We start from the raw sequence: 13492 nt of genomic DNA, 5'->3' as shown, positions 1-13492 counted from the left end.
CTACGGCTTCTTCTGTAGCCAATAAAGTTCCTTTTGGTAAAGTTTACACTTACCTGGGGAACCTCTCTTGAACTCTGTAGTGATTGGGAAACCCTTTTTACCAGTTAGGCACTTTGACAAGTCTGTGTTGTTTGTTCAGTTTTACAACACTTTCACTGACCGCCTTTATCACCCTCAAGCCTCAGGGTTAAAGAGAACATACTAACAGCAGTATTGAGACTCATTGGCAAAATCTGTAGACACCCTCCAAACACCTTGCTCATAATTGCTGTTAGTCTTTCTAAATCTCAGACCTACCCTCTTTGGAATTCATAAGTCCTCACCATTTGAGGCAGTGACAGGGAGTTCAATGCACCTGGCCCTTGATTCTTTTGACCTTCCCCTGATAAAAGGAGATGTACTTCAGTACTGTAAAAGTCTAATTGCTTCTATCAAAATGAGCCATGTCTGGTACATTGGTCTTTTCACAGTGTGCTCCGGGAAGATAAACCATTAAGCAATACACTTTTCAACTTGGATATTGCATCTGTTGGGAAAAGATACCTCCAGAAGGGCTGACTTCAACCTCATTTGAAAGGATCTAAGTACTTGTAAAGAACCCCTTATGCTGCCAAATCCCAGAGATCAGACTTTTAGATTCACATGATATATCTAAATAACACACCTAAACTTGATTGGACATGCACACCATCTGGTGACCTGAAGATGAAGATTTCCTGAAATAGAAGATAACGACTGATAAGAAAACTTTCCCAAGATGTTCAGCCCAGACCAATTAGAAGATTTATAATTCACAGAAGTGTCTCTTTCATCTAGTCTACCAACTGACTCTAGATTCTTACCCATATTCATAGTATTTGAGTTTGCAACCTAAAAGCTAAATTATTGACACCATTTTGTTCTCAACAGTTTGAGACAATACTATGTAATTGCTTTATGTTTAATTCCTGCACTGTGTTTTCCCAAGGCTCTCACTTAATTCTTTCAGTTCTGCCATTTTCACCATTCTAGATATGGACTTAGAAGGGAAATGCCTAAGAATCTCCTTCCTGCCTCTGCTTGTTACTGAAGTATGGCCACAATAGTTTTTCCTTTCTGTGTACTTTCCCTCTGAAGTGGGACACAACACCCAAGAAATTCCCTCCCTGGTACTGAGGGACAAAACACCACAGAATCTGCAAAAACCTGACTGTTGATTAACAATGCTTTCAGAGAAGGTCTTGATCAAAGAAGGAAATGTGAAAATTAATGAACAGAAGAGAGAACTCTCACACACTTATCACTTACAGAAAGTACTGACCCCAACAGGAGGAGATGTACCTTGCATCTTCAGCAAAAAGTGATGCTGCTTCACTGCCTCAGCAGGAGGAAGGAAAGATTCCTCCTCTCGCAGTAACAGCTCAGCCAATGGGAGACAGCAATAACTCAGCCAATGAAAAGTCACTACACTTCAAATTTTCAGTTTCCTCTGGTGTACTCTTTGTTTATAACAGTCCCTCCCAGGCCCATAAAAACTGTTCCTCTCTTTAGTTTCTCTGGATTTATGAATGGTTTGCCATTAGACTGTATGTCCTAAATTACAATTTCTTGATTTTCTTTTTCTGGAGAAATATCTGGCTGTCTATTTGTTTAAGGTCAACAGTGCAACTGTGTGTGCATATATATGTATAGAGAGAAGGGGGAAAACTGGCAAAACAGCCCCTTCATGTGTTTGTACACACACACATACACACACAACCGGAATCACAAGTATAGGACGGTGAAAAAAAAGGATGCTTTAATTAACTATATCTTCATATTGCATTACAATAGGGAGTAAAGATTCGGTTCTTAGTATATAAAAATTTTTCTATCACAGAAGCTTAATAAAATTTGTATACCTTTGATTTTGTGTTGATCTTCAAGAAGAACTGAACAAGATAGAAACAACTTAAATGAGGACACCAAACCTCTCATTGTGTTATGACATAAGCACACAAGGAAATACTGGCATGGAAATGGCAGCATCCTATGTCCTGTTAGAAGAATGTATGAATGGACTGAGGAAGATATTGACTAGAAGACAATTGAAGGCAGTGTGGCAGTTGTCTGTGAGTCTGAGACTGGAAGTGGCACATTTATTTTCTTCTCAATCACTATGAACTAAACTTAGGTTAAATGGCCCTGTCTTGATTCAAAGGTTGGAAATAGAGTCCATGTTTGGTCCCCATTTCTGAAGAGAAAAGCCAGTCTTTACCACTATTTGTTTACAGTCTGGAGTCCCACAGGATAAATGAGATCTTCTGAGACATAAATGTCAGGTTATATACTGTCTGCCAAATATCTACCTCTTAGAGACCCTAATTGCTGTTTATTATTTCCTAACATTCTGTAAGCAAGTAACTTTTTTAGCCTGGACTCAGTGATGTTTTGGGGTGTTGATGGAAGCTGCCACTCAGGCAAGACTGTGAAAGTGGGGGTAAAGCATCCTTGCCTAATCAGCGTTGTATTGAAAACATTAATTACATAATGATAGCAAATGTAGAAGGATTGTGACAAATGATATCTCATGCTCTAACTCTGACATCATCTTTCTAAAACTTAGATTATTTGATGCTTAACCGTTTAACAGAAAACTGCTAAGTTTTGCTTTCACATCAATATTTTGTTTGCTAAATTTAGAAAGAAATGAGAAGAAACATTTGGACTATAAAACACAAATCATGATCTTTTTTCTGAACCTAGTATTACACATATCTTATTATTATTATAATTTTAATATTAATAAAAAGTGAAGATTACATATTGACTTCAGTAGTCATGAAAGTAAACAGTTATATAAGGAGATACATAATTACCTACTCTGAGGTCATAGAAAATTATATTCATGACTTTCTCTTCATTTTTAACCTGTGCTACAGAAATCATTGACCATATTAAAGATGTTTCTGGATTTTTGTTTTCTATTAAAGATAATAGGTTTTCCTTTTTCTGTTTCACAGACAAATAAGAAGGTCATATTTCAACTAGAAATTTAAAAACTGCAGAAAGAGACATTTTTAAATAGAGCAAAATATTATTGAATGCAGATTAAAGACTATCCATTTCTAACTCTGGGTTTCAAAAACATTATAGGAATACCAGAAACATCCTATAGAATCATTTTTTATAGAAAATAGGCAGTGTTTTGTGGCATTGAACATTAGTGGAGATAAGTGTAGCTTCCATAAATTATAAATCAGTCAACAGAATACAAAAAATAGGAAACTGAGAATGAAATCATTTATAGACAAGAAATGATACAAATATCATGCTACATGTTTGGCTTTGAAAATATGTCAGCTATCTCCTCATAGTGTGTTAACTGAAGGAGAATAGTAAAGCCCCAGGAAACCTTGGTCATGTAGCATTTCAACTGGAATCTCCTAATTGGAGAGGTTGAAAAACCATTCATCCTTTCAGCTTAAAAAAAAAAAGAGCAGCTTTGTGGCAAGATGGCAACTTAGGTAGAGTTTAGACTGAGATCTTCTTTGCCTCATATGATTATATTACACTTGGTTTGTAGTTGTCTAACTTTTATTTACCCAGAAGAATAAAATGGCACTTTTCCTCAACACTAAATTATTCAAAATTTAAACTTTTGTGCCAACGTTTTCTTATAGTTTTAATTTTGTTTAGTTTGCTTTAGACTATGTACAACTATAGATGGCTTTTTTAAAATTTCATATATATACAAATTTTACTAGAGAGGTAGATGACATATGTGGTATTTATTTATTGCTATTTGTTATGTAAATAGCAATTATAAAATACAGTTTATCTTTCTATTGAATTAAATGCTAAAGATGGGTGAGAAAAAAAATTTAATGTTCCAAAATGATTTGTAAATAATAATAGTCATAATAAAAAGAATTAAGTATTTTTAAATGTATGTAGAAAATGCATATTGTAAGAATCCCATTCTAAAAGGCCAAAGTATATGTAATATACTTTATGTTAACCAAGTAAACATTTCCAAAAGAAAAATTTGTCCTGATATTTTTCAACATCCCAGCACACATGCCTTTGATTTTTTTGTAGTTCAGAATTTTGATCATAGACTGTATTTAGGTTTTCCAGAAATGTGTAAGTTCCTATAAATTTTGCCATATTCTTTCAATTTTTAATGTGGATTCCATACAATTTGAATCATATACAATATGTTTGGTGCCTTTGCTGTAGACATGTATGTCTTCAAAATCTTATTCGGTGCTTTTCCAAAGAGACAAAGGAAGTACATATACCCATGTTATGAGTCAACTGTAGTTCTAGACTTGAATTTGGTTAATGTAATGCAAAGTATTTTAGAAGCCCATAGCTTATAAAGAATGTATCAATTTTAAATCTTGGTATAGGTTTATCAATCTTGTCATTTTTGATAAAAAATGATTGAGTCATATTTGCATCAATTTCAAGTCCTGAAATGAAACTAATGTTGCTGGTTCCACCCAGATTGTTTGTTTGGTCTTGCTTCTTGTGGCTTCCTCCTGATTTTTCACTTTTCCTTTTCCTTTTAAGAGCCACCCTTGAACTTTTCTGTTAACTACTTCTATAGTAATTCAGTTAGACTTGGATGAATTTCCCAGGCCATGCTTCATCTTATTTTATTATTTCATTTTAATATATGAATAGTACTTCTCTTCTTTCATATTTTCTAATTACAAATAATTATTTAGTATTGTTATAGTGTTGTGCAAGTTTCTAGTTTCTAGAAACATGTAGAACCTCTGTTTCCCTGGTAGAGAGACTCTCTCACATGAATTACTCTGTGTTTTCTGGAATTGAGGATTTGTTTTTTTAGTTTACAGTTTTTAGGTTATAAAGATGAATGGAGAGTTATTCTTCTGGCCCCTGGAGTAGGGTAGGCAAAATGATTCAATTCAAGGATGTCCAGTATTCTAGTTGGTAATTCTAAATATATCAGCTTCAAAAAGTTACAGCATCTCTAGTTCTTATAAGCAACATAAGCAGCCATAATCAAAAAAAATGAGAAAGGGAAAATAAGTGTGAAGAAAGAATGCTGGCAGCAGACACTGATGGATCATTTATAAAGGTAATGTTCAGAGGTAGAGGACTGTCTAATTTTTAAAAGTTTACTAAGACTTGTTTGCTAGTATCTTCTATTATCATAAAATATCACCCTGCTGCATAACAAACAGAATTTTATTTTTTCCTTGAAAATAACTGCTTGACATGCAGTATAAGTCTCTCACTTTAAAAATTGTTTTACCACTTGTCTCCAGGATGGTTATTTTACAATCCAATGTAAATGCAATAATCTGAGTAGGAATGTGTGGAGTTCTCACAATTTTAGAAACAAGGATTCACAAGGATATTCTTTCACTACTACTCATGTAGTAACTTTTAATATTAAAAATAACAAATCTTCAACAGTAGAAAAATATTAGGCCTTTCATTTTTGTTTACCAAGCAGCATTTCACAAGATCTCTAGCCTGTGCCATTACCCATGGAGGAAATTTTGGCTTTATAATAAAAATGCTATGCAGCAAACCTATAATCACAACACTGTGTACATAAGAAACACCAAGGGGATCTCCCATTAAATAGTTCACACTCCTTCTTCTTCAATGGATCACAGTAAAATAGATATTAAATAGGACTTACATAGAGAAGCTCTGAAATTAATAATAGCCGTCCTTGACCATAATTCATATGGTGGCCTCCCCCTCATTCCTCCTGTCAGAGAGGTTGCTGTTGCCTTCGTCATGTTAATGCTATAAAAACAAAGCAACAACTTACGCAGGAACTCAAGTTTTTAGAAAATATGTGATTTCTGGTAAAGCAGCTAGGAAGTATTAAGAACCTCTAAAATTAAATTTATTCATTGAATCAGTTACAGAAACAAGGATCCTTCCATGGAAGAGCCAATTTCCCTGTGAGTTTAATTCAAACACTCCTACCAAACTTCATGGGCCTAGAGGACATCAGTCTCTTTTTGTCAATGCCTTACAATGTGTACCTCACTTTAATGTATTGTCAAACCCAAGGAATAAGATACTCAGGTGAGTGCACCCACTTCTTAAAAAGTTTCTTACTCAACCATCTTTCACAAACAGTTTTGCCTAGAGGGAATAGGAGAACAGTATAAAGGGCTTAAGTTTAGAGAATTTGGTTGCCAGGGGATGAGAAAAAAAATCCATGCATGTGTCCCAATAAAGTTTATTTATAAAAACCAGCTTCAGTCTACTGGCATTAGCTTGTTAATTTGAGGTATTTTTAAAATAAAAATGTTGCATTAAATTATGTATTTACTGCCTGAGTCCTTTAGTATCTTCTTAAATTTTGCATCCAGTCTGAGTGCCTTATTGTCCTGGTTCTGAGTTCCTGAAATGAGATGTACACATTTTTAATTGTTTTCCGTGGTCACTTTTGAACTCCAAGTACTAACAATATTTCTTTCTCTCCTTTGTGCCACAGGACCCTTTCACTCCCTAATCCAAGTTGCCAGTTATTAATTACAGACCCAGTTAAATCATAAGTACATGTCTTACATTTTGTTATTATTTAATAGCATTGTTTCTATTGGAAATGTGTTTTAAGTTTCAAGTAATTATTTCTAAGATTTTTATTTTGGAAGATGTGGGAGGGAGAGGCTCACGTTTACCCACAAAGGGCAGCTTATTTTCATTTTGAAGAGGTCTCCACAGTCATCTGAGGAACACATGATGCATTGTTGGTGACATTTCCTTAAATACAAACAAGTTTTTTATGACATGCAAGTCACTGTATTTTAGCAAGTTAATGCCTGTATCTGTGTTGAAAATACAGTCCCAAGTGTATGTGTAGTCCCACCAGAAAAAAATGTTGAAAATTGCTGGGGACCCTCTTTGGGGCCTATATCAGTCAGGGGCAGTCGACAATGCTCAAAAAAACCCATAAAATATCCATCAACAAATACTAGAAATAGAATATCTATAACTTTATTTTCTAAATTTCTAATGGTAAATTTCTCTACCATTTTACAGTGCTATGGAAGTGTCAGAGGTGTACACATGTAACCAGGTTCTTAGTGATCGAGGACAAAGAATTGAACCCAACACACAAAGTTTATAGCATAAAGAAAGAGGGAAGGTTTATTAAGCGATAGTACACTCCACAGAACATGGGAGTGGGGCAACTCTGATCAGAGAAGGAACATGTGGGTTGGGGGATTCTATTCTTATAGGGCAGAAGCTCCCTGGCTAGTCTTTGGCGGGCTTTTCCTGCACAGGTACAAGGAGTTGTATTTCAAAGCTATTGCACATGTGTGGTTTCCCATGATTTTCTTGATTGGTTACTGGAGAAGGGAGTCCCACGATGTTATTTCATTATAATGATATTAAAATGAGTCAGGGTAGTGCACAGGTGCATTCCATGATTCAGAGTTATCCCAGAAAACAGGAACAACTGGTCTTAGGGGGTCTTTGTCATGTATAGATATTTTCTACCTTAGCCCTGCTGGGCCTCTGGAGTTTCCTTCCTGACTATCTCTTGCCTCAGAACTAGGTAACACAATTGGTCATACCCAAAATGAAACAGATGCTTTCAGAAAGGCTGCTTATGTCTCAATGGCCCAGATTGGACCACACGCCCGTACACTGACCAACCAACATAGTATATTCTAGATGTAGTAATTGATATAAGCCAGTTAACGCCCACCCTGAATTTGGTGACAGTACAGTAACAAGGATTTGGGTGTTCTGTTTGAATAGGGGAGGATATGTGCCAGTTAGTACTCTTAATATCAAACAATATAAAATAATTTCTACTGAAAAATTATTAGACTGCTATTAGTGGGCTCATAGAATATATTATCTAGCTAACCAGCTATGAAAGTGGAATGGGGCACAAGTTAAGGAAACACCATAAATCCAAGAATCTGCTTAAGGATGACTTCACCTACTAGAAATTTACTGCCATACCAGAGGATCTAGACATTCCAGAATTGCTTACCTAGTGCTTCCCGGTTTCCTATTCATTCCAAAATGCTGTTTCATTGGAGATGCATATTGTCCTCAGTTAGTGTTTTATATTTGAAAGCCAGGGCCTATACGCAACATTTCCTTTATATGTCCAGACTATTCAGATGCTGCATAGCAAAAGAAGAAAGCTCATCTGCCATATGTCCTCCCCTCCTCTGTGCAACATTAGTTATGCCCCTTTACTTTCTAACATAAAATGCGGTTCAGTGTTTATCATGTACATCCATTGCATTCCCTATCAAACTCAATTGTGTTCCATACCCTGATGACCATGGCCAAATTATACCTGTTGCTGTTGTGATAAATTACCACAAATTTAGCAGTTTAAAACAACTAAAATTTATTTCTTGCAGTTTTGCATGTCAGGAGTATAATATGGTTCTCTCCTGGCTGCATTCCTTTCTGGAGGCCCTAGGGGAGAATCCTTCAATGACACAAACGGACTCCCCCCCGCCACCCTGCGGTGTCACATAGCTCTCTGACTGGCTACAATGAGGAAAATGTCTTTAATTTTATTAGATTGGACTCATTTTACCAATCCAGGATAGTCTCCCCATACTAAGATTCTTAACCTTCTTTACACTTTTAAAGTCCCTCTTGCCATAGGGTTTAGTGGGGTAGCATATTCACAGGATCTGTGTACATTTTGGGGCAAGAGATATTACTTATTCTCTCTCTACCCTCTCTCTTCCAGATGAGTACTTGCTTTATTTCTGATGCAGGTGAATCTCAAGAGAGTGACAGGTTCTCACTGAAGGCTGGGTGTCAAGGCTAGAACTCCACCTCTCAGGTGGAGAAGGTCACACCCTGAATGTACCCACTGTTATCACTGCCCCATACTGTACGTGAAGCCCTGTGCATGGTGAGGGGTGTGTGTCTCCTCCCCACCACTTGGGCATCACATCTGAAGGTGGAGATTAGGGTCACCTGGAGGTTACAGTCCCACTGCAACTTGCGGGATGTGAGCAGTTCTAGGACAGTGCACGGGCTTTGCACTGGTCTTGGCTGCTGATGACGTAGCAGAAGGCACACACCTGAAAAAAGAGTTATTTATCCACCAGGAGAACAGGGCTCCTACATCGGCCTAATGGAGTGAGGCTGGAGAGAGGAAGGCTGGTTGGGGCTGCAAGTCCACATGGTCAGCTGCCGATGGGCCTTGAAGGAACTGAGGACTTTCTCAATAGAGATAGCTGACTGCCATTGTCACTGGGATGGCTCTGGGAGTTGAGTGACCTACTCTCCTCATCAGCCAGCCCCTAAATTTTGGCAGCAGTCACTGGAGTGGCTTTGAGAGTGGCAGTTCCGGGGTTGGGGAGGGCCAGAGATTTCTGGGTATAACCTAGAGACCCTGTCAGCCTGGCCTGCCTTGGGGACAGCCTCTTGGGGTCCACCATGTATATGCTGGGTGGGTATGCAATGGCAGGAGGCAATTAAAGGGGTCAGACAGCATGTCATGGTGAAGAAGCCTAAGGCATTGGTGTTCTGGTCCAAGTTGGTGGTGTTGGGGACGGCAGGCAGGGGTCAGGTCAAACATTGTAGGCAGGGACTCGCAGGTGAATGGACATGAAGGGCGTCTCCTTGGATTCCGTAGCACCTGCTGTTTCCTGGGACCGAGGGCTGCTGACTTGGGAGTGGCTGGGGGAAGTGAGTGCTAGTGCCATGTGCATGGCTTTGCATTCTCATCCTCTCAGGGCAATACCAGGCACTGGTTCATGTCATGCAGGGAGGCTCAGCCCCGCTTCACTTGTGGTGGTTGGTGGCAGTGGGTACAGTGGTGCCTACTCAATAGACAGGGACTTGCTTACCTCAGAGGAGTGCAGGGAGCCCACCTTGCTTGGCAGTGAGAGCGTGGTCACTGTGGGCCAGTCTGGTCTTGCCTGGTTTCCTCACCCCACAGAGGTCTCAGCAACAGCTGCCTGCAGCCCTGGATGGGGTTCTATGAGCTGTACACCTCCAAAGGCTGCTGGTGGTCAACATCATTGCCAGAGTTTTCTTTCCTAGTCTGCCCTGTCTTTCTGGGTGAGCTCAGCCCCAGCTCCAGGTTGCTCTCCATGTGGCATGTGGTGGGTGGCTCACCTCTCCACTCCAGAAGCTGGGGGGTGGGCTTTCCGAACCAAAAACTAGTGGAACACCCTAGGCAGGGTAGGTTGGGTGCTTTGTTGGATTGTGTCCTCCTGGACAGCCACCTTCTTGATATGCTCCACAGTGGAGACTCCCTGGTGCACCTCCCAAGTCTGGATCTGAAGGCTAACAGGCTTTACATACCGGGGGGAACCTGGCTTCTTTCTCAGCCCTGCAAAGGGTCTCAGCCCTTGGTAGCTCCATGCATGCTTCCCCAGGGCACTCCTGGGCAAGTATGGAGGTCACTGTTCTCCTGGGGCTGTCCTGGGAGCCAATCCTTTCATTGCTCCCAGTTCACTGAGATTTTGCTAGCTCCTGGGGTACCAACACAGGCTCCTGCAATAACCTCAAGTATTGCAGGTGGACCAGGCCATCCAGGGGGCTCTGGGTTGTGGGTAGCTATGAAGGGAATAGTCTGCATGCCACATTTATGACAGAGCCTGTGGGCACTACAAGAATGTGGTGAGCTTGAGCAGCAGCCAGGGCTCGAGGGCAAGGGCATGATGCTCAGCGCTTCCAGTGGGCTTGGGTCTGCTCTACCTGGTCCTCCCTTCACATCAGCCTTGATGCAACCACTCATGTTGGTTTTGGGGAACACCATATTCATTTTGGGTGAGATGAGCTTGTGAATCCTCTCCTCCCTGGTGTGCTTATGTTTTTGCCAGTTTGCATGCACTGCAACAGACTGTTGACACTGGGGATACTAATGGTGTCCATGTGAGTCACCAGCACTGTGTCTACTGGGTCCAGGTGCTTCATCAGCTTCCAAAAGCTTGACTAGGGGTTTGAGCTACCATTGACCAGTACTGTGAAATAGAGGATGGGCTGCCTGAGAAAATGAAGCAGCAAGGCCAGGTGACCCTGAGGAAGCCCACGGAGGCACATGGTTTGAGCTACTTGAAGGAGGATAGCTACTCCAGCAGCTGCTCCATGTGATGTGCTCTATCTGGCACAGGCCCTCTGAGGCCAGCAGTTGTATGCTTCCTGCCCAAAGTGTGGAGGACCAGTATGGACTTGGGTAGTTGGTTGTTTCCTGCACCAGGTAGTCAAAGGGGTGGGGTGAGGCAGGCACCTTCTTTGTTTCTTAAAAGAGCATTAGCACAAATTTTCTTGTTCTCACTTCTACCCCATCCCACCACCTCCTGACCTTGCTTCACTCTCCACCTACCATCACAATGGTCTCTCTGGATTACATGCAGTGCTTTTCAGAATCACTACTGGGATCATTGGAGCCAAGCTGGGTTTGCATGAGAAGTAGCTGATCCTACTGTTATAGAAAGTCATAAACCTGGCCATCATGAAAGTGGGGTAGTTGCATGAATATTGTTAGACTGGATCATTTGGAACTGACAGAGGATTGTAAAAAGGAAACTAAGTTAAGGCCAATGTCTGTACCTGACATCACAGCCATCGGACAGCTTAACCAGTCAGCAATGTACCAAAATGAAGGGTAGGGGCTCCTCTTGTCTTTGTACTGATGTACTTCATGTTAGGAAAATCCTGTATCCTAATGTTTCCAAGAATTTTTGCCTGCATGCTTCTATCACTTTTTTTTTTTGTATCCATGCCTGATATAAACCTGGATGCTGCAAGCAATGAGAGTGTTTAAATCTTGAGAATAACTTAGCTTTCTGTGTGGAGCCTTTCAAGTTGCAGATATGGGGAACATAATTTAGCTGTGATTTTGCCTTATAATCACAAATTTTTAGATTCAAAAAGAGTAAATTACAAATTTGAAAGTGGCACTTGCAGCAAAAAGGAACTTATTGATAACAACACTGTAATCAGGGCTCCAGGTTTTCTGTGGCCGTCTTTGGACGCAGATATTGCAAAATTCTTCAAAGGGCTCAATATTGCCAAAGGAGATGTAGTGCTGTGTCTGAATTCTCAGGGTTGAAGGAATGGAGAAGCTCTGGTTAGATTTGCAAACATGGAGCACAGACACCTAGCACTACAGAAGCACAAACATTACACAGAAACTCTATACATTGAGGTATACAAAGAAACAGGTAAAGATTATATTAAAATTGCTGGTGGTGCCTCCAATGAGGTATCCCAATTTCTCTCCAAGGAAATTCACATCCTTGTCCACATGTGGGGCTCCCTTTCATGACCTCAGCTGACGATGTGGTGGTCTTGTTTGGACAACATTGCCACATCACTAGGGAGAAGGAAGACATCCTCCTTGCTACCTAACCAGACAGTAGGTCAACAAGGGATACTTTGTCCTCTTTGCTTGTGAAGCATATGCACAGAACATGTTGAAGAAGAAACACAAGGACCTTGAACTGTTCAGGAGCATAGCAACAGAGGTTCAGCAGGTTCTGAATCAGTTCTCCTCAGCCCTTCTCATTCCACTCCAAGCCTTCCCATTATTACAGTGCAACCTCAACAATTTCATCCCCTACAAATGTGAGAGACTGTGTAGTCTCTTTCCTGTAGTTGAGGTCTTTCCTATGCAGACATAATTGAGCGCATGTTGGATTTTCTGGGAAAGTTTTAATAGATATTCAAATTCACAATATACATATGGTATTGAGTAACCAGGGCCACCTACCTATTAGGAGATGCCTTTATCCAGGTGAAGTCTGTACACGAAGCATTTCTGGCTGCACAAAAGTGTCATTAAAAACAAAAACAAAAATAAAAACATGATGGAGAAATATGTTCAAGTCTTTCAATATTTCTCTTAGGAGATGGGGGCACTGCTTTTGTTTACATTCACCAGTTTATTATTTAATAAATGAAATGGTAAAGGGCACAGACAAGCAGCCAGATGAAGAGTAACGTAAGTTCCTGAGCAGAAGAACTTCATCCCTGTTGAATTGGGGTATGCCGTGCTCCCTGGCACATGGATGTGTTTACCAACTCAGAAGGTCTTTGAATCCCATACTATGGGGATGTTTATGGAAGCTTCATCACATAGGCATGATGAATTATTAATTTCATTTATAGTCCCTCTCCTTCTTACAGGATCAAGAGGGGGATCTGAAAGTCCCAGCTTTCTAATCATGCCTTGACCTTCTTTTGACCAACCTCTGTCCAGGATCTTATCAAGAGTCACTGCATTAGAACAGAAGACAATCCAGGAAATCCTAAGGGATATAGGAGTTCAGTGTTCAGTGCTCTTATCATTCAAGAATTACAAAGGTCTTAGTAGCTCCTTGTCAGCAACTGGGGTCAAAGTCTAAATGTTAAAATAAAAGATTCTCTTAGCACCCTAGTTACAAGAAGATTTAAGAGATGAATCAGGAACAGGGGCAGCTATATAATAAAGTAAGATATATAACATGATACATATCTTATTATTATAAGATTATTTATATATCTTATTATTATAAGAAAAAAAATATATATACTTCTTATTACT

At 39.8% G+C, this 13492-nt stretch overlaps 1 pseudogene; it reads left to right on the top strand.

The window, feature by feature from the left end:
• Positions 1–9564: 9564 nt before the first annotated feature.
• On the top strand, positions 9565–12751 carry LOC114495012 (annotated as a pseudogene).
• The last annotated feature ends 741 nt before the right edge of the window (positions 12752–13492 follow it).

The sequence above is a fragment of the Phyllostomus discolor genome, chromosome 4 (assembly GCF_004126475.2).
Source record: "Phyllostomus discolor isolate MPI-MPIP mPhyDis1 chromosome 4, mPhyDis1.pri.v3, whole genome shotgun sequence".
Taxonomy (NCBI): Eukaryota; Metazoa; Chordata; class Mammalia; order Chiroptera; family Phyllostomidae; genus Phyllostomus; species Phyllostomus discolor.
Note: the sequence above shows the minus strand (reverse complement) of the source record. Positions and strands in the feature narration are given on the sequence as shown.